This window comes from Ovis canadensis, chromosome 2, assembly GCF_042477335.2.
Source record: "Ovis canadensis isolate MfBH-ARS-UI-01 breed Bighorn chromosome 2, ARS-UI_OviCan_v2, whole genome shotgun sequence".
NCBI classification, from domain to species: Eukaryota; Metazoa; Chordata; class Mammalia; order Artiodactyla; family Bovidae; genus Ovis; species Ovis canadensis.
In genome coordinates, this window is record NC_091246.1 from 37,407,040 (window position 1) to 37,428,371 (window position 21,332).

The window sequence follows — 21,332 nt, forward strand, 5'->3', positions numbered from 1 at the left end:
TGTATATATATATATATGTTTATATATACATATCAGTTCAGTTCAGCTCAGTCACTCAGTCGTGTCCAACTCTTTGCGACCCCATGAATCACAGCACTCCAGGCCTCCCTGTCCATCACCAACTCCTGGAGTTTACCCAAACCCATGTCCATCAAGTCAGTGATGCCATCCAGCCATCTCATCCTCTGTCGTCCCCTTCTCCTCCTGCCCCCAGTCCCTCCCAGCATCAGGGTCTTTTCCAATGAGTCAACTCTTCACATGAGGTGGCCAAAGTACTGGAGTTTCAGCTTTAGCATCATTCCTTCCAAAGAAATCCCGGGGCTGATCTCCTTCAGAATGGACTGGTTGGATCTCCTTGCAGTCCAAGGGACTCTCAAGAGTCTTCTCCAACACCGCAGTTCAAAAGTATCAATTCTTCAGCGCTCAGCTTTCTTTACCATTCAACTCGCACATCCACACATGGCTACTGGAAAAAACATATATAAAAAACTGAATCACTTTCCCATACAGAAAAATTAACAGAACATCACAAATCAACTAAACTTTAATTTTTAATTTAAAAGAATATTTTTTAAAAAGAAATGGAAAGAAAGTGGGGAAGTTTTCTAGAAAAACAAATAGTTCTTAATCTTCCTAGGAGTGACTCATACTTGTCAGTTTCCAGGTGTGGATTCCAGCGGTAACTCGCCTGGGGTCAGAAGATGGTGAACAGGGTGCCAGTCCTCTCCTTTTCCTATCCTGTGTCTTTCACTCCCAGTGCCAGCACACCTGGTGCCTTAGAAGGAGCACTCCAGACAAGCAGCACCAAGTTTGCATTCCTCCTGCGTTTCCTCTTCTTTCTCTCTCCCTTCATACACTAGGATTTGGAGTATTTAAGAGAAGAGACAGGAAAGACATACAAGCAGCTCTACACTCTTTCATTCATTTAGCCATCCAACATTGACAAAGTCCTACTGTGTGCCAGGAGCCATGAGTCTATACAGATGCTCTACAGACAGTTAAGTAAGGAAATTAGAGAGTTGTACAGATAATGAAGTACACTGAGCGCCAAAGAATTGATGCTTTTGAACTGTGGAGTTGGAGAAGACTCTTGAGAGTCTCTTGGACTGCATGGAGATCAAACCAGGCAATCCTAAAGGAAATCAATCCTGAATATTCATTGGAAGGACTGATGCTGAAGCCCAAGCTCCAATACTTTGGCCACCTGATGTGAAGAGCTGACTCATTAGAAAAGACCCTCATGCTGGGAAAGATTGAAAGCAGGAGAAGTATATACAATTTATGTAATGACAATACAAATTGGTGAAAACTTTTTGTAGAGCAATTTGGCAGTGACTATCACAATACACTGTGGAATTAAAAAAGCAAATTGCAGAATAATGCGTATTGTATTCATTTTTGTAAAATAAAACTACATATAGATAGGTATTAAATGCCTAGATTAAAAAGTGAAAGGAGGGAATTCCCTGGTTAAGGGTCCTTCTTCCAATGCAAGGGATGTAAGTTTAATTCCTGGTCAAGGAACTATGATCTCACATGCTTCGGGGCAACTAAGACCATGTACCACAACAAAAAACATGCCACAATGAAGATCCCACATGCCACAACTAACACATGACTCAGCACGGCCAGAAACAAGTAAGTAAATATAAAAACTGAAAGTATACACACAGAAGTATCAACAGTGGCTCTGGAGGGGGCAGGACTTAGCTGAAGGAAGATGGGCAGCAGGACATGGAACCAAGCAAGGAAGGGAAGTAGAAATCATGTATTACAGAGGATGGCAGGCCCTGCTGGGAAATACTCCCACAGTTACAAGAGAGAGGAAGAATCACCGGGACTTCTCCCTTCCCTCTTTTCTGCCAGTGCCTCACTGGCAGTGAATGAATCTAGCTGGTATCCAGTCAGCAAAGGAGCTTGGAAATGCAGTTTTCAGGAGAAAATAGAGAATTGGCTTAGAAATTACAATGTTATGACCAATTTCAAAAAGTTATTGTGTAGTTCACGAGATCAGTGAGAGAGATGGATATGAAACACAGGAGAAAACAACAGAAGGCAAGGGAAGAGTCTTTCTGTGAAAGAATAAAAGTAAAGAGTAGGGCTTTTCTGGGGCCTCCCACGTGTCTCAGTGGTAAAGAACCTTCCTGCCAGTGCAAGAGTTGTGGGTTCGCTCCCTGGGTGGGGAGACCCTAGAAAAGGAAATGGCAACCCACTCCAATATTTTCACCTGGGAAATTCCAGGGACAAAGGAGCCTGGCAAACTATAGTCCATAGGGTCGCAAAGAGTTGGACATAACTCAGCAACTAAACAGCAACAACAAGGGCTTTCCTGGTGGTCCAGTGGTTAAGACTACCTGCCAATGCAGGAGAGGAGATGTGGCTTCAGTCCCTGGGCCAGTAAGATTCCACATGCTGTGGGGCAACTGAACCTGTGTGCCACAACTGAGTCCAACCTCTAGAGCTCTGCAACAAGAGAAGCTACCTCAATGAGAAGCTCGCACACCAGCTAGAGAGTAGCTCCTGCTCATCTCAACTAGAGAAAGTCCAAGCGCAGCAATGAAGAGCCAGCATAGCCAAAGGAAAAAAAAGACCAGGTTGGTGGCCCACTGGTGAGGACTTGGTGCTTACATTGCCAAGGCTCACGTTCAATCCCTGGTTGCGGAACTAAGCCATGTGGAAAAAAAAAAAAATTTTTTTTTTGGAGGAAGACAAACATGTAAACAGACAACTACAGTAGAGTTAATTGCAGCAAGCTCAAGGGCAAGGCCGGCCACTAAACTGTGCCTTATGTAAGATAGAAAAAGGCACCCTCTCTGAGTGGATGCAGTGCCAGGGTTTATAATTCGGCCGGCTGAATGCAGCTGGATTTTAGCTCTCTGGACCCTCAACCAGGCACTTTCATACAGAGAACAAAGTGAACATCCATGCACAGCTGCCTGGCTTAAGGAGACACTTATGGAAAGTGGGGCTTCATAGGTGGCTCAGTGGTAAAGAATCTACCTGTAATGCAGGAGCCACAGGAGATGTGGGTTCAATTCTTGTGTTGAGAAGATTCCCTGGAGGCAGACATGGCAACCCACTACAGTATTCTTGCCTGGGGATTCTCATGAACAGAGGAGCCTGACAGTCCATAGGGATCTACAGTCCATAGGATCACAAAGAATCTGACAATACCGAAGTGACTTAGCACACACGCACAGAAGTAGCCTATAAGGATGTACACCTGTGGAGCAGGAAGCTCTGGGAGCCCGGCCTCCTGGCCCAGAACATCATTAGAAATCTCAATGATTTCATTTGTTTCTGGTGTTAACTGTGACAAGGAGTTGGCAAAGAGAACCCCTGGAAATTTGGAAAGGCTCTTTTGGAAGGCAAAATTGACAGATGGTGTTTACAGCTTTGCTTTGGTTCTCCCATCAGAGTGAATGCCAGATGTTTTCCTTGGTTTCCAAGACAGTGTGTGAGATCTAAAAGGTTCCTTTGCCCCAAAATAATGAAACATCGGTAAGAGTTAAGTATGAGTATCTCAGCAAGCGAATTAATTGTGTGCCCAAGGTCAGCAAAATTTGATTTGCTGCTGTGTAAATCCAAGGTTTAGCATCAGCATTCTAGTCATTAATGTAACAGAATGTAACATAAATATAACAGAATCAGTGTCCCATAGTAAACAGGTAGTTGGATAAATCCATATGAGACAATGTTATGCAGCCATCAAAAAGGAGGTTATTAAAGACAAAATTATTGACACAGTAAGATCAGTGGTTGCCAAGGTTGAAGAAGGGGAATGAGTAGGTGAAATACATGACATTTTTAGGGCTGTATCTGTATGATACTGTAATGGTGAACACATAACATGCATTTGTCAAAATCTGCAGAACTGTACAGAGTGAACCTTAACGTAAACTATGGACTTTAGCCAATTATAGTGCTTCAATACTGGTTCACTAATTGTAACAGATGTACCACACTAAGGCAGTATGTTAATAGTAGGGGAAACTGCAGTGGAGTTGGGGGAATATGGGAACTCTGCACTAACTACTCAATTTGTTTCTGTAAACCTAAACTGTTCTAAAAAAAGGATGTTCCAGAGAATGTAAATATGAGACGATTATTCTAAAACATTACTAAGTTGAAAAAGAACTACTAATAATGTCTACAATATGGTCTCATTTTTGTAACATGATATATACATGCACAATTTTGAATCTGAAATTCTGACAGCACATGTGCCAAAATATTTACAGTCGTTAAGTCAGAGGAAAGATTATGGGTAATTTCTAATTTCTTTTTGTTTGCTTATTTGAAAATGTTTTTGAAAACTTTTATTAGACAAATGCATGAATACTTTCCTGTTGTAAATGGTTCAAACAATCCGTTCAGTTTAGTTCAGTTGCTCAGTCGTGTCCGACTCTTTGCGACCCCGTGAATCGCAGCACTCCAGGCCTCCCTGTCCATCACCAACTCCTGGAGTTCACTCAGACTCGCATCCATCAAGTCAGTGATGCCATCCAGCCATCTCATCCTGGGTTGTCCCCTTCTCCTCCTGCCCCCAATCCCTCCCAGCATCAGAGTCTTTTCCAATGAGTCAACTCTTCCCATGAGGTGGCCAAAGTACTGGAGTTTCAAACAATAGGAAGCATATTTTAGGACTGTTGTGGTAGCTCCCTCATATCTCCACCCTTCAAAAGTGAAGTGTTCATTCCCCCAGCTGCTAGGAGTGTTAATGACTGATCATTTGCAGTTAAGCTCCCCAGGTAACCTTACCTGAGGTTCATTTCTAATCATGCCTTTTTCCCCAGGGCAGCCCACACTCAAAGACTGATTGACACAAGGGCATAAAGGCCCAGTTACCTTGGCTCCAAATAGAGACAATTCTGCAGGTTCATCCTAACTCCAGTGCTCTGCCTGGAATAGCCCGAAGCTCTTTTGTGAATGCCTTTCACCCCATAACTTCTTCTGCCCACCCTTGCTTTCTTCACCCTCCCACAATGAACCTGAAAATTCTGTACAATAAACTTTCAGGATTCAAATCTCTGCTTCTTGGAGAACCTGACTGACAGGGATCAGGGCCAGGAGTGAGCCAAGAAAGCAAACTCTAAAATGGGATTTCATGCTTATGAATAGCCTGGTGAGCTACAGTTCATGGGGTTGCAAAGAGTCAGGCACACCTAAGCATGCACAGGCATGCTCACACACCATCAGTTCAGTTCAATTCAGTTGCTCAGTCGTGTCCGACTCTTTGTGACCCCAGGAATCGCAGCACGCCAGGCCTCCCTGTCCATTACCAACTCCCGGAGTTCACTCAGACTCACGTCCATCAAGTCAGTGATGCCACCCAGCCATCTCATCCTCTGCTGTCCCCTTCTCCTCCTGCCCCCAATCCCTCCCAGTATCAGAGTCTTTTCCAATGAGTCAACTCTGCATGAGGTGGCCAAAGTACTGGAGTTTCAGCTTTAGCATCATTCCTTCCAAAGAATACCCAGGACTGATCTCCTTCAGAATGAACTGGTTGGATCTCCTTGCAGTCCAGGGGACTCTCAAGAGTCTTCTCCAACACCGCAGTTCAAAAGAATCAATTCTTCGGTGCTCAGCTTTCTTCACAGTCCAACTCTCACATCCATACATGACCACAGGAAAAACCATAGCCTTGACTAGACAGACCTTTGTTGGCAAAGTAATGTCTCTGCTTTTGAATATGCTATCTAGGTTGGCCATAACTTTCCTTCCAAGGAGTAAGCGTCTTTTAATTTCATGGCTGCAATCACCAGTTCTAACTGTTGCTTCTGCAGTGATTTTGGAGCCCCCAAAAATAAAGTCTGACACTGTTTCCCCATCTATTTCCCATGAAGTGATGGGACCGGATGCGATGATCTTCGTTTTCTGAATGTTGAGCTTTAAGCCAGCTTTTTCACCCTCCTCTTTCACTTTCGTCAAGAGGCTTTTTAGTTCCTCTTCACTTTCTGCCACAAGGGTGGTGTCATCTGCATATCTGAGGTTATTGATATTTCTCCCGGCAATCTTGAATCCAGCTTGTGTTTCTTCCAGACCAGTGTTTTTCATGATGTACTCTGCATATAAGTTAAATAAGCGGGGTGACAATATTCAGCCTTGCCATACTCCTTTTCCTATTTGGAACCAGTCTGTTGTTCCATGTCCAGTTCTAACTGTTGCTTCCTGACCTGCATATAGGTTTCTCAAGAGGCAGGTCAGGTGGTCTGGTATTCCCATCTCTTTCAGAATTTTCCACAGTTTATTGTGATCCACACAGTCAAAGGCTTTGGCATAATCAATAAAGCAAAAATAGATGTTTTTCTGGAACTCTCTTGCTTTTTCAATGATCCAGCACACCATAAGTCTAGTTAAATATATTGTCAAAGATAAACAAAGCCAGACACTACTTAAGGTGAAAAGGACAAATTTTTATCTGTAACATACTATTGCAACAGGGAAGGGAGTTCAGCATGAACCAAGCTCAGCTTTGACTGGTAGAGAAGTGAGGAGGAGAGAATGAGGGAGAAGGCAGGGGGGAAGGTAGAGGCTTGAGTAAAACTCAGGGAATTGAAAAATTACAAAGGGCTGATCAGTGTAAATGCCAATTAAAGCAACTATGTTTGTTACTGGCCATTATCTAAGTCAGAATTCTATCCTTCCACAGAGCGTGGGAGAGTCTTATCTATTCTGATGATTACATTTCAAAGGAATGGCTTTCAGTCCTTGAGAAAGACACTATGGAGTTATAAGAGATAAAGATACATCTCAAAGGGACAGGAGAAAAACTCATAATTGTAAGCCCTTTTTAGTAAATGCTCTAAGAAAGAGTGGTCAGGGGACTATTGTCAGGTGTGGGATAAAACAAAACAAATTTTTTTTGGTAACTGAGTTTTCTTGTGCACCTTAAGGAGGATTATTCTAGGGCTGCTCCCTTGAGCTGTTAGAAACAATGTTAGTGTTTTGTAAGACTTTCATTGTGAGGGAAGGGGACTGAAAAAATAATTTGCGCTAAGAGTCTATAGTTTTTATAGGCTCAAATTGAGTCCTAAACAAGAAGAGGGCTCAGAGGAGCCTGGCTAGAATTTAATCAAAGACAACCTTTGTCAGACTGTAAGAGAACTGTCAGCTGAACAAGTCCCAGAGCTCACACCGGGCTGGGGGAGTTCAGTTTTCAACCAGAAAGGAGAACCCATTGAAAATGTGGGGAATTTAGTAGAGATCCCCAGAGAATCTCACACTTAAAGTTATACTGAACCAGCCTTAGAGAAAAAGCTGCTTTAGACCTTCCATAATAAAGGTTAAAAATAACCCTTGATAGGATCAAGCTTATCTGGAAGTAATTTAACAGCAAGCCAAAACAAAAGTCAATGCTACTAAAAGGGGGGAAACCCAGACTCTCAACAATGTTACATTTACAATCTCTGGCATGAAAGTTTTTTAAATGCAAGACATGCAAAGAAGCCAAAAAAAATGTGACCCAGAACCAGGAGGAAAAAAAAAAAAATCATTATCCAATCAAAAAATGGGCAGAAGACCTAAACAGACATTTCCCCAAAGAAGATATATAGATGGCTAACAGAAATATGAAAAGATATTCAACATGGCTAATTGTAAGAGAAATACAAATCAAAACTACAATGAGATACAACCTCACTCCAGTCAGAATGGCCACCATACCAAAAAGTCTACAAATAACAAATGCTGTAGTGTATGTGGAGAAAAGAAAACTCTCCTACCCAGTTGGTGTGAATGTAAGTTGGTGCAGCCACTATGGAAAATAATATGGTAGTTCCTCAAAAAACTAAAATAGAGTTGTCATATGATCCACTAATCCCACTCCAGGACATATATCTGGACAAAACTATAATTCAAAAAGATAAATGTACCCTATGTTTATATCAGCCCTATTCACAATAGCCAAGACATAGAAACAACCTAAATGTCCATCGAGAGATGAATGGAGAAAGACAACATGGTACCATATATACAATGAAATACTACTCAGATATAAAAAAGAATGAAATAATGCCATTTGTAGCAACGTGGTTGAACCTAGAGATTATTGTGTTAAATGAAGTACATCAGAAAGAGAAAGACAAATACCACATGATATCACTTATATGTAGAATTTAAAATTTAACACAAATGAATTTATCTAAGAAACAGAAGCAGACTCACAGACATAGAGAACAGACTTGTAGTTGCCAACGGGGCGGGGGGGAGGGAAGGATGAAGTGGAAATTTGGATGGAAATTAATATGCATAGAGTAGATGAACCACAAAGTCCTACTGTATAACACTGGTAACTATATTCAGTATCCTGGAGTAAACTATAATGGAAAAGAATACAAAAAAGAATGAGTATGTATATATATGTTTAACTGAATCACCTCTCTGTACATCAGAAATTAATACAACATTGCAAATCAACTCTAAGAAAAAAATTAGTCATTAGAAAGATAGGTGATAGAATTAACAGGCACGGACTTTAAAAGAATTATTATAAATATGCTCAAAATATTTAAAGAAAAGTGTGAACATAATGGAGTGAGATGGGAGATGTAAAAGAAGAACAAAATCTTACTTCTAGATATGGAAACTACAATAGGCCAAAAGAAAATTTTACTGGATGATAAAATGGCAGATTAGATAGTACTAAAAGGAGATGCCAATGAAAGTGATGTCATTGCAATAGAAAGTATACAGTATAGAACACAAGGGAAAATAAGACAGAAAAAAAAATGAATTGAGTCTCACTCCTCTGTGAGACAATATCTTGTGTTCTAATACATGTGTAATTGGAGTCTCAGGAGGAGTCAGGAAAATTTTTTAAATAATGTCCACATTTTCTTAATTTTTCTGAAAAACCATTTATCCAATTAGGTTGAAGACAAACCATACCAAGGCACATTCCTGGAAAACAGTAAGATAAAAAAAGAATCCTAAAGGCAATTAGAAAAAGAAAGAAATAAAAGAAAAAGAAAATACATAGGAATAGATATAAGAAAGGTCAAAGATCTCTCAACTGAAATTATGCAAGCCAGGCAACAGAATGACATCAATGAAGTTTTTAGTTGCAACCCATAATTCTCTACTCACAAAAAATATCCATCAAAAATAAAGGGAAAAAATGAAGGAAAAAATAGCACATTTAAAAAGTGGTTATACATATAAAGGAATATTTTCAGCCATAAAAAGGAAATTCTGGAAATGCCCCTGCAGTTCAGTAGTTAGGACTCAATACTTTCACCGTGCTCAGCCTTCTTTACAGTCAACTCTCACATCCATACAGGTGCTTAAAGAACATATTAACCCAGAGAAAACTAGTGGATTACATTTCTGTGGCAGGGAAATTACAAGGTAAACTTAGGAGATGTTACATGGAAAAATCAAGGACCCTTTCAAACACCAATGGAGTTACATCAAAAGTTCACAGGAGTTGATCTTGAAGGAGCTCCTATTGTCCAAAGCTAGGTAGATTTGAAAACTGAAAAAGTAGTGACTGTTATTGAATGAAACACAATGAATCTCTAAAAATCCAAAATAAAATCTGAAAAGTAAAGTGAGAAAAAAAGTACTTTTACCAAATGAAGCAGCTACAAACTGAACATAAAGAATTAAACATTTATCCTACCTTTTCAGTAGAAACCATATTTCATTGAAACTAAATTGTCCAAGTAATGAGAAAATATTCTTCTATATCAAAGATAGCTTGCTAATAAATGTATAAAAAAGTAGTTAAAATTCTCATTTCCCAGTACGTAATTATATTATTAATTCAGGCAAAGTTTATTAACTGATGCTAATCATTAATGAGTGGTTGATAGGGAGCTGTGCCTTTGTATCTCCAAAGCAACCCCACTCTGATGGTAAGGTGAAGAAAAATATAAATTTCAAGCTGTCACCTTCTCAGTCCAGCAATCAAAATAGGTCTTACTCTTAATAATGGCGGGCCAAACCAGTGTTATGTATCTCCTTGGAAGATGAGGGGCAATATACAATATCATCTGTGATGTATTTTTGTTGAAAGTGTTTAACTTGAACTAATGAAGCCTTTAAATCTAACTTTCACTTACAAGAAATAGAAGAACAAATTGAATGACAGCTTGAGGAAGCAATCAGAATAATTTATAAAGTCAAACATTCAGCAGGAAAACTGGTCTAGTTTCTAGTATTACTTTTTAAAAGGAAAAAAGAAGAGAAAATACATAAATAAAAGGAAAGTAGATTTTAAAATAGTTAAAGTGGTAAATTTTATGTGATATACTGTTTACCAAAATAAAAAAACCTACTCTCCTGTGAGATGTTAGTGGGGGAGGCAGTACAGGGCCTATGGTGCAAACTGCTGTCCTTTCTGCTCAATTTTGTCATAAATATAAAACTGCCCTAAAAAATAAAGATTTGGTGGGTTGTTTTTTTTTTTTTTTTTTTTTTGGCTGCACTAGGTCTTTGTTGCTGTTCTGGGGCTTTCTCTAGATGTGGTGAAGCGCAGTCTACTCTCTAGTTGTGGTGTGCGGGCTTCTCATTGCGGTGGCTTCTCTTGTTGCAAAGCACAGTCTCTAGGGCATGTGAACTTCAGTAGTCGTGACACTTGAGCTCAGTAGTTGTGGTGCATGGGCTTAGTTGTCCCAAGACAGGTGGAATCTCCCCAGATCAGGATTATAACCTGTGTCTCCTGCATTGGCAAGTGGATTCTTAACCACTAGACCACCAGGGAAGTCCTAAAGTTATTTTTAAAAAGTACTCTCATAAATTTAAAAAGGCTTAAAGGGATATAACAACCAGATTCGCAGTCTTGTCTGTGGTTGGATCCTACTTTGGACAGACCACCTGTATAAGTCTTTTTTGGTACAATTGGAGAAATATGAATAGGAAGTGAGAATTAGATCAGTTGAGAATGCAAGAGACTTAAGAATGGCTGCTTGCATATGTGCTAGGTTGCTTCAGTCTTATCCAACTCTTTGCAACCCCATGGACTATAGTCTGCCAGGCTTCTCTGTCCTTGGGATTTTCCAGGCAAGAATACTGGAATGGGTTGCTATGACCTCCTCTAGGGAATCTTTCCCACCCAGGGATCAAACCCAAGTCTCTTATGTCTTTTCCATTAGCAGATGGGTTCTTTGCCACTGAGCCACTTGGGAAGCCCTTAGGAATGGATAGACTGCTTTAAAAGTAATTCAGCATTGGGATTCCCTGGTAGTCCAGCAGTTAAGACTCTGCCCTTCCATGTCATTCCATTCCTGGTCCAAGAAATAAGATCCCACATGCTGCTTGGAGCAGCCAAAAAGTAAAGTAATAATAATGATAATAAATTTTAAAATAAAATACTTAAGGATAAAAATTGAATTGAAAAGGGAAAAAATAATAGACTAAAATCTAAAGAAGTTTAAAGAGAAATATTTATCTGTTCCTAAATTAATTACTCCTTTCAAAAATCATTATAGTTAAATTTAAAATTCATAAATTAAACAAAAAATTTAAAATACTATAAAAATATGTGTTTCTGAAGAACTTTCCTGATTAAATTTATTTTGACCTAAGTTATCACTGTAGATTAATTTTTCACCATATATAAATTAAAAGTTATGAAAGAGAGACTTCTCTGGAGGTTTAGTAGTAAAGAATCTACCTACCAGTGCTAGGGACATAGGTTCAATCCCTGGTCCAGGAACTAAAATGCCGAAGGGCAGCTAAGATCTTGTGCCCTAGAGCTCTGCTCCACAGCTAGAGAGTAGCTCCCACTGGCTGCGACTAAAGAAAGCCAGCACACAGCAAGGACAACAAGCCCTTGTGCCTTATCAAAGACCCAGCACAGCCAAAACTAAATAAATAAGTTAGGAAAGAAAAAAGTGAAAAAGGAACATTCTAGGTCAGCGCATTTTATTACAGTTAACACTATAAACTCAAGCAGACTTGAAAAAACATTACAAAATTAAATGTTACCAAATTATAATAATTACTGTCCTTGGGCTTCCCAGGTGGCTCAGCAGTAAAAGAATCCACCTGCAATGCAGGAGATGCAGGTTCGAACCCTGGGTGGGGAAGATCCCCTGGAGGAGGGCATGGCTCCTAGGTTTCAGTTCAGTTCAGTTCAGTTGCTCAGTGGTGTTCGACTCTTTGTGACCCATGAACTGCAGCACACCAGGCCTCCCTGTCCATCACCAACTCCCAGAGTCCACCCAAACCCATGTCCATTGTGTTGGTGATGCCATCCAACCATCTCATCCTCTCTTGTCCCCTTCTCCTCCTGCCCTCAATCTTTCCCAGCCTCAGGGTCTTTTAAAATGAGTCAGCCCTTTGCATCAGGTGGCCAGAGTATTGGAGTTTGAGCTTCAACATCAGTCCTTCCAATAAACACCCAGGACTGATCTCCTTTAGGATGGACTGGTTGGATCTCCTTGCAGTTGGAGTTCACCACTAATTTTTGCAATTAGTAGTTTTTATTGAAGAAGCAATATTCTCATGAATATTATTTTAAAAATTAAGCAGGAGGAAAGGATATACACAGACCCAGCACAGCCAAAAAAATTTTTTTAAGGGTGGGAGAGTGTTTGGCTAGCCTGAGTTTTTCGTTTGGGGCAGAAGGTCATCTTGACCGGCAGAGCCCCAGAGTGTACATTCTCCAAAGATAAATCAAACTACACTATTAGAATAAGGGAAATTAATTACTGGAATTGGCAAAAACATAGATTCCACCATTACTTAGCATGTGGTTGGCATACACATACATCATCTCATTTACTCTTCACAATAACCCTGTGTGCTAGGTATTAATATCTCTCTTACAGAGAGAGAGACTGTAAGAGGTTACTGATCATGAAGCAATTCAGCAGCCTAATCAGCATTTGAAGTCAGGTCAAACCCCTACTTTCTTTCTTTTTGGGGCTCACCATGTTGCACGTGGGATCCTGGTTCCCCGATCTGGGATCAAACTCATGCCCCTTCAGTGCAAGTATGGAGTCCCAACCACTGGACCACCAGGGAAATCCCAAAACCCTACTTTCAAAACTCAAGTTCTTTCTATTACAGCAAGCTGTTCCACTGGGGAAAAGATTAAATTTCCACTCCTCAGTTTTCCCAACGGTAGAAAGAAGTAATGACTTGCTCTGGGTGTCCTGAGTGACTTGGGTCTCTCAGCTAACAAGTTTGCAGAGCAACCAGGGCTCCCTTGGATATGAGGGGCCTCCTACTTCCTTTGTTTCTTCTGTCATTGATTCAGTTCAGTTCAGTTGCTCAGTCTTGTCCGACTCTTTGCGACCCCATGAATCGCAGCACGCCAGGCCTCCCTGTTCATCACCATCTCCCGGAGTTCACTCAGACTCACGTCCATCGAGTCAGTGATGCCATCCAGCCATCTCATCCTCTGTCGTCCCCTTCTCCTCCTGCCCCCAATCCCTCCCAGCATCAGAGTCTTTTCCAATGAGTCAACTCTTCGCATGAGGTGGCCAAAGTACTGGAGTTTCAGCTTTAGCATCATTCCTTCCAAAGAAATCCCAGGGCTGATCTCCTTCAGAATGGACTGGTTGGATCTCCTTGCAGTCCAAGGGACTCTCAAGAGTCTTCTCCAACACCACAGTTCAAAAGCATCAATTCTTCGGTGCTCAGCTTTCTTCACAGTCCAACTCTCACATCCATACATGACCACAGGAAAAACCATAGCCTTGACTAGACGGACCTTAGTCAGCAAAGTAATGTCCCTGCTTTTGAATATACTATCTAACTTTTCTTCCAAGGAGTAAGCGTCTTTTAATTTCATGGCTGCAGTCACCATCTGCAGTGATTTTGGAGCCCCCCAAAATAAAGCCTGACACTGTTTCCACTGTTTCCCCATCTATTTGCCATGAAGTGATGGGACCAGATGCCATGATCTTTGTTTTCTGAATGTTGAGCTTTAAGCCAACTTTTTCGCTCTTCTCTTTCACTTTGATCTAGAGGCTTTTTAGTTCCTCTTCACTTTCTGCCATAAGGGTGGTGTCATCTGCATATCTGAGGTTATTGAGATTTCTCCCAGCAATCTTGATTCCAGCTTGTGTTTCTTCCAGTCCAGCGTTTCTCATGATGTACTCTGCATAAAAGTTAAATAAACAGGGTGACAATATACAGCCTTGACGTACTCCTTTTCCTATCGGGAACCAGTCTGTTGTTCCATGTCCAGTTCTAACTGTTGCTTCCTGACCTGCATACAGATTTCTCAAGAGGCAGGTTAGGTGGTCTGGTATTCCCATCTCTTTCAGAATTTTCCACAGTTTATTGTGATCCACACAGTCAAAGGCTTTGGCATAGTCAATAAAGCAGAAATAGATGTTTTTTTGGAACTCTCTTGCTTTTTCCATGATCCAGCGGATGTTGGCAATTTGATCTCTGGTTCCTCTGCCTTTTCTAAAACCAGCTTGAACATCAGGGAGTTCACGGTTCACGTATTGCTGAAGCCTGGCTTGGAGAATTTTGAGCATTACTTCACTAGCATGTGAGATGAGTGCAATTGTGTGGTAGTTTGAGCATTCTTTTGCATTTCCTTTCTTTGGAATTGAAATGAAAACTGACCTTTTCTAGTCCTGTGGCCACTGCTGAGTTTTCCAAATTTGCTGGCATATTGAGTGAAGAAAGGAAGGAAAAAAAAAGCTTAGTGTAATGGCATGCATAATATTCACTGTTTTCCAAATGCTTAGTTTTGGTTGCCTTTGATTTCATTCACCAATTCAGAGGCTCTGGATCTCTGGGGCCACCAGTGCTAACTGGAGTACAAAAGCAAGAGCAGGAGTCCTTCCCATCACACAAGAGCTGGTCTGCGGTGGGGTGACCTGCTTCCTTCCCAGGGGTCTCAGTAGTTTATCACTTTATCACTCCAAGCCCAGCTCTGCCCACAGTCTCCCATGGCCACAGTCATGTTGATAGATGAGGCCTGCCCACCCTCACCTGCCTGAAACCCATGCAGATCCTAAAGTCCCAAATGAGGGTCTCCTGATCAGATGACTGACTGCATATGAGCCCAGACCAAAGCAGTGGCTAGAGAAGGAATATAAGTAATAAGATTTCTGATAAATCAAGTGAAGGACAGCTAAGGTGGTTTTTTGTTTGGTTGGTTTTTGTCTGTTTTGCTTGTTTCGTTTTGGCTGAACATTTGGAAGAGCTGAAATGGAGAAACTGATGTGGCAGCAGCCTTCAGGGGAAAATGAGGAGCTGGATTTTGCCCTTGCTCTTTCTGAGACCCCAAGGTAGAGATGACATACAGGTAGCTGGGACTCTGGTCTGGAGTTGAAGGAGGGGTAACTAACACAGTGATGTCTCTGGGGTGACAGCTTAAGTCTGAGACCAGGACCAAGGCTGAATCTCAAATGTAGGATGGAAAGGCTTGTCACTTTTCTGTGAGACAGGCTGAGAAAGGAAGGAAAAGAGGGCTGGGGCTGTGGGTTGTAGGGGAGGGAGGCAGGGCAGGATGGGTGGGATTTTCTGAGGCCAGCAGCAGAAGGGAGGGTCCTGTGGCTCCCAGGCTTTCTGCATGAAGATGGAGATGGATGTGTGATGCAATGTCTATTTACTGCTCTCAAGACTCAGAAGATTGCCCACCCCTGTATATCCAGAGAAAGTTCAGCCAGGCTGATGGAGCAGCTCAGGCTCTCAAGAGCCCAGGTGCCTCAGCTCTCCCAAAATCTTGCAAGTTAAAGCTGTATGGCTTTATATTAATGGACATCCCTGGTGGCTCAGATAGTAAAGCGTCTGCCTGCAATGCAAGAGACCTGGGTTCCATCCCTGGGTCAGGAAGACACCCTGGAGAAGGAAATGGCAACCCATTCTAGTACTTTTGCCTGGAAAATCCCATGGACAAAGGAGCCTGGTAGGTTACAGTCCACGGGGTCACAAAGAGTCAGACATGACTGAGCAACTTCACTTTCACTTTTATATTAATATTTCTCAGCCATAAAAAAGGATGAATTTGATCAGTTCTAGTGAGGTGGATGAACCTTAAGCCTGTTATATAGAGTGAAGGAAATCAGAAACGGAAAAACAAATATTGTGTATTAACCTGTATATATGGAATCTAGAAAAATGGTATCTATGAACATATTGGCTGGGAGGGAATGGAGACGCAGGTATAGAGAACAGACTTGTTGACACTGGGGGAAAGAGAGTGGGACAAACGGAGAAAGTAGCATAGACATATATACATGTGTAAAACAGATAGCTGGTGAGAAGTTGCTATATAACACAGGGAGCCCAGCCAGGCACTCTGTGATGATCTAGAGGGGTGGGATAGGGGGAGGGGAGGGAGGCTCAACAGGGAGGGGTTATATGTATAATTATGGCTGATTTGTGTTTTTGTATGGCAGAAACCATGACAACATTGTAAAGCAATTTTCCTCCAATTTAAAAAAAAAAAAAACTATGACATTAACAAGCTAAAGTTATACAAGCCAAACTTTTGCTCTTTGTCACCACTTCCTGGTCATAAAAATCTTTGAAATTTTGGGAGTGTTAGGAATAGTTTCTAGTTTTCATAACCAGCCCCTGTCATCACATAGGAGTTTATACTAAGAAGGTGATTTAGGGTGGGGATCCTAGTCATAGGGTAGGGCTGGTTACTGAAAAGATCAGTGAAAAGAAGTTTACACTTTCAGCTTGGGAATTCCCTAGCGGTCCAGTGGTTAGGACTTGGCACTTTCCAGGCCCAGGTTCAATCCCTGGTGCAGAGTGTGGCCAAAAAAAAAAAACAAACAAAAGAGCTTTCAACTCTACACTAGATCTCCCGAGGACGGAAAGGGAGCCAGGGAGGAGGTATAACAGCTGTTTAATATAGAGATTCTCAGAGCCTCCAGGTTGATAAACACATTTAAAAAGTGGAAGTACCGGGAGATGGGTGCACCTACAGAGGGAATGGAGAGTCCCCAATACTACCCCACCCCTACTCTTTGCCCCAGACATCTCTTCCATTTGGATGTTTCTCCTGAGTTGTATCCTTTGTCACAACTGAGTAAAGGTAAAAAGAAAAAAAAATATGTCCTAAGCATAGTGTTTTATATTCCTCTATGCATTTAATTCTCTTAATAGTCCCAGAAAGTAGACAATATCATTAACCCCAATTTACAACAAAGGAAACATGTTTAGAAAGTGTACGTTTTTGCTTAGCACTTTCAAACCCTAGTCCTCCTGACCCCAAAACTGGTGCCCTGAACTGCTATACCGCCCTGCCCACCTGAGGCTGTCCTGTCCTTTATGTACTGAGGCCAGAGAACCATCTCTTTGCCAATTCTGAAGGTACCCTAACTCTGATTTCTGCTTCCACTGGCAAGACGAAGAGCTGAATTCTGTGTTAAGCAAAGAGCTAAATTTTGTATTGTCCGAATCACTTCCTAAAACTATTCCTTAAAATTAGCACTGGTACACAACTTTATGGGTTTCCCAGATGACGCTAGTGATAAAGAACCTGCCTGCCAATAGGAGACATAAGTGATGTGGGTTCGATCCCTTGGTAGGGAAGATCCCCTGGAGGAGAGCATTGCAATCCAGTATTCTTGCCTGGTGAATCCCTATGGACAGAGGGGCCTGGCGGGCCACAGTCCATAGGGTCGCAAAGAGTCGGACCCGTTGAAGGGATTTAGCACGCACATAGCTTTACAGGTGCTTCAGACACTGATTCCTTAGGCCTCAGGGGCTCCCATTCCTGTACCTCTGGTTCGCAGGAGCAGCCTATTGGTCAGGTGATTGAAACTCGTGATTGTAACTCAGGCCAGAAGGTTTACCAGGAAAAAGAGAAGTGTTTCCAAATTGTGAGAGTGATTAGAAAACAAAACAAAAACTCTTGAGCTCACTCTAACTCTTGGGGCACATCACACTCAGAAACTGGGTGAAGTTTCTGTAGAACCCAGAGAGAGGTAAGAGCAAAGTCTTATTTAATGGACTTTGTGCCAGGACCAGCCCTGAACCAAGAGGTAGGCGTGGCTTATTCCAGTGAAAAGGAGGTTCTGGAAGATTGGAAGTGTGGAGATGGTCTGCAGATCAGTCAGAGAAATGGCTGGATAGGGTGAACAGTGAGATATAAGAAAGAGAAGTTGGAAATTCCCTGGCAGTCCAGTGTTTAGGATTCCCAAGGGTCCAGCATTCAATCCCTAGTCGGAAACTAAGATCCCATGAGCCATGTGGCATGGCCAAAAACATAAATAAATAAAGAGAAGTTGATAAGAAACGTGAGCCACCCTCTGAAGCAACTTTCTTCAATTTTCTACTACTCTTGCCCTCATCTTCAGCTCTGTTTTCTTTCTATCCCATATTCTTGGGAGAGTAGGAAGGAGTCAGTGAAATTGATGGGAGTTTACTGCTCAACAGCAAAAAAAAAAAAAAAAAAAGATGCAATAGTTTAAACCAACTTTGTCCTCTTCTTTGCTGCTGCTGCTAACTCGCTTCAGTTGTGTCCGACCCTGTGTGACCCCATAGATGGCAGCCCACCAGGCTCCCCCGTCCCTGGGATTCTCCAGGCAAGAACACTGGAGTGGGTTGCCATTTCCTTCTCCAATGCTTGAAAGTGAAAAGTGAAAGTAAAGTCGCTCAGTCGTGTCCGACTCCTAGCAACCCCATGGACTGCAGCCTACCAGGCTCCTCCGTCTGTGGGATTTTCCAGGCAAGAGTACTGGAGTGGGGTGCCGTTGCCTTCTCCGGTCCTCTTCTTTGTCAGTCCACAATTGATGTCATTGTAAATGGTAAATAGAAATCTGAAAAAATCCACTTTTGCTCAGAATTTTTCATTATAGAGGCTGATTTTAACTAGATCAATATATGGTAATTACTAGAATTCTGCTATCATGTCATTAACCTGCATTTAAGCATAGAAAAGTTATTTCCTTTCTCACCCTGATGCCTCAGCCTTGAACTTAAGTCAGGTCTGCAAAAGGGAGATAAAGGAGTAGAAGTCTCCACAGAGGGAGGAGAAAAACACTCTTTCAGCCAGAATCAGTTTCCACCCAAAGGCAGCTCTTGGATATTGGTGGGTGGCCAAGAGTGGGCTGATGTCAAGTGGTCTCCTGATACTTGCCAGTCCCCAAGCTACCAGGGACACAGCTGGGTGGGAAGGACCTCTGCCTAGAGCTTCATCCCCCAGTCCTACTCTCTAACAAAAGTGATTCCACAGCCAGATGGTAGGGAATGGGAAGTAGGGAAGACTGGAGAAGAGGAGGACTGGCCAGATTAGCAGGTGGTTCCTTCATCAGAGCAAGGGTTTAAGGGTCAAAGAAGGGCACAGATGGTCTTCCAAGTAATTAGAGAAATTAAATCTCCAGCATTTTTAAATCCTTGTACATCCAGACTGTTAAAAAAAAAAAAAAGATGACAAAGAAAGGAAGGAAAGTGGGGAGGGAGGGGAAGAGAGGAAGGAAGGAAGGAAAGCAGAGGAGAAAAACAAAAAGAGAGAAAGAAAGGGATGGAGGGAGGAGGGTGAAAAGTTCTTTGAGTCTTTGCTTGGGCAAAGTGCTAGTCTTGACATTCCTTCCCAGAAGCACTAGAGTTTTCTCATTTCCCTCTTTTACAATTTCCTGAATCATGTTTTATCCTTTATCTCTTCCTCTGGCCCCCACCCTCTCCCATCTGGCTCACATACTTAGGAGAATTGGCTGAAATACAATCTCTTGGCTGCGGCCAGAAATCTCTCTCTTATGGGTTCTTGCTGATTGTTTCAGCTGAATTCGCATTAATAGTAGAAAAACTTCATTATCAACACACTCAGTACAACTTGACCTGGGAGCTTAGGGTACTGCTTGATACTCTATCCTTAACTAATTGTGAAGGATGAGGGATGCTTTCTCACTAGCACTGTCTACACACTGATGATGACAGGTGTACAGGATCTAAGGTAAGAGATACCTCATGGTTCTGGCCAATAAGAAGGGGTTTTACAAAGACCCAGAGGGGCAGATGGCCTTACAGAGCTACTGGTGCCTAGAATGAACTTCCTAGACTGTGATGGGCCTTTGTGAGTGTTGATTTCACTGCTACAGAAGGTGAATGGCATCCCTAGCAGTGTGATATAGGAGAAAGACTGTTGACATGGTTTTAGTCCTGCCTCTGCCGTAATTCTGGAGAAGGAAATGACCACCCACTCCGGTATTCTTGCCTGGAGAATTCCATGGACAGAGGGGCTTGGTGGGCTACAGTCCATGGGGTCACAAAGAGTCGAACATGACTGAGCAACTAAGCAGACACACACAGACACACGCTGTCATAATTCACCGTGTTGCTTCTGCAAGTTGCCTTACCTCTCTGGAACTCAAATTCCTCCTTTGTAGAATGGAGATGACGTTGTCTTTTTTCTCAGGGCTTTTGAAAGTTTCAAAAGAGTGCTGTGATAGTGTTTTAAAAAGCATGAAGAGTTACAAAATAGAGTAGAATATTATTTTATTCATCTTTACCTCTAATCATTCTTTTATATTTTAAATGTATGAATAGATCCTTCATTCCAGATATCAACTCCTGGGAGAACAAATTTGACCTGAATCATGCAATGATTTCAGAAGTTACCAAGCATGGACTGAAACGGACTTGAAGAGATGTGGATCACTGGGTCATGATTTAGCAGTTTCACTGAGGGCATGTGTTCGCTTATTCACACAACAACAAAAGAGGCAGCAATGAAGAGATCCCCAACAGCTTGTAAGGGACTCTGGGCAGGGCTTCCCTGGTAGCTCAGTGGTGAAGAGTCTGCATGCCAATGCAGGAGACATGGGTTCAATCTCTGATCTGGGAAGATTCCCACACGCCAAGGAGCAACTAAGCCTGTGTGTCACCACAGTTGAGCCTGTGCTTTAGAGCCTGTGCTCTAACGCCCATGCTCTGCAACAAAAGAAGCAACTGCAGTGAGAAGCACTGAAACTAGAGAGTAGCCTCCGGTCACTGCAACTAGATAAAAACCCTCGCAGCCACAAGGACCCAGCACAGCCAAAGTAAATAAAAAAAAAAATGTTTTTAAAATAGCCTCTGAACCAATATAGTATTGTAAAGTAAATAAATAAATAAAATAAAAAATAAAATATTGCAAATAAATAAAATAGCCTCTGGCCAACTATCTTATCTAATTACCATGCTGAATAGTCAGCTGGTACCAGGGAAGGAGAAAAGAAGTTGCTTTTCTGCTATTTGTGTAGACTTTAGGATTCTTGTTTGGAAGATTTTTTACAATACCTCCAGCTGCCTTGAAAGCACCATTCAGAAGGCGAAAATGTAGTAATCAGGCTAAAATGTTTTTAGTTGTTGTTTTTTTTCAGACTAGCAAATATTTTAAAAATTCATAATACTCAGTGTTGGCTAAGATTTGAGAAAATAGACACTCTCATAAGGAAAGTATAAATAGTAGAATCTTTGGA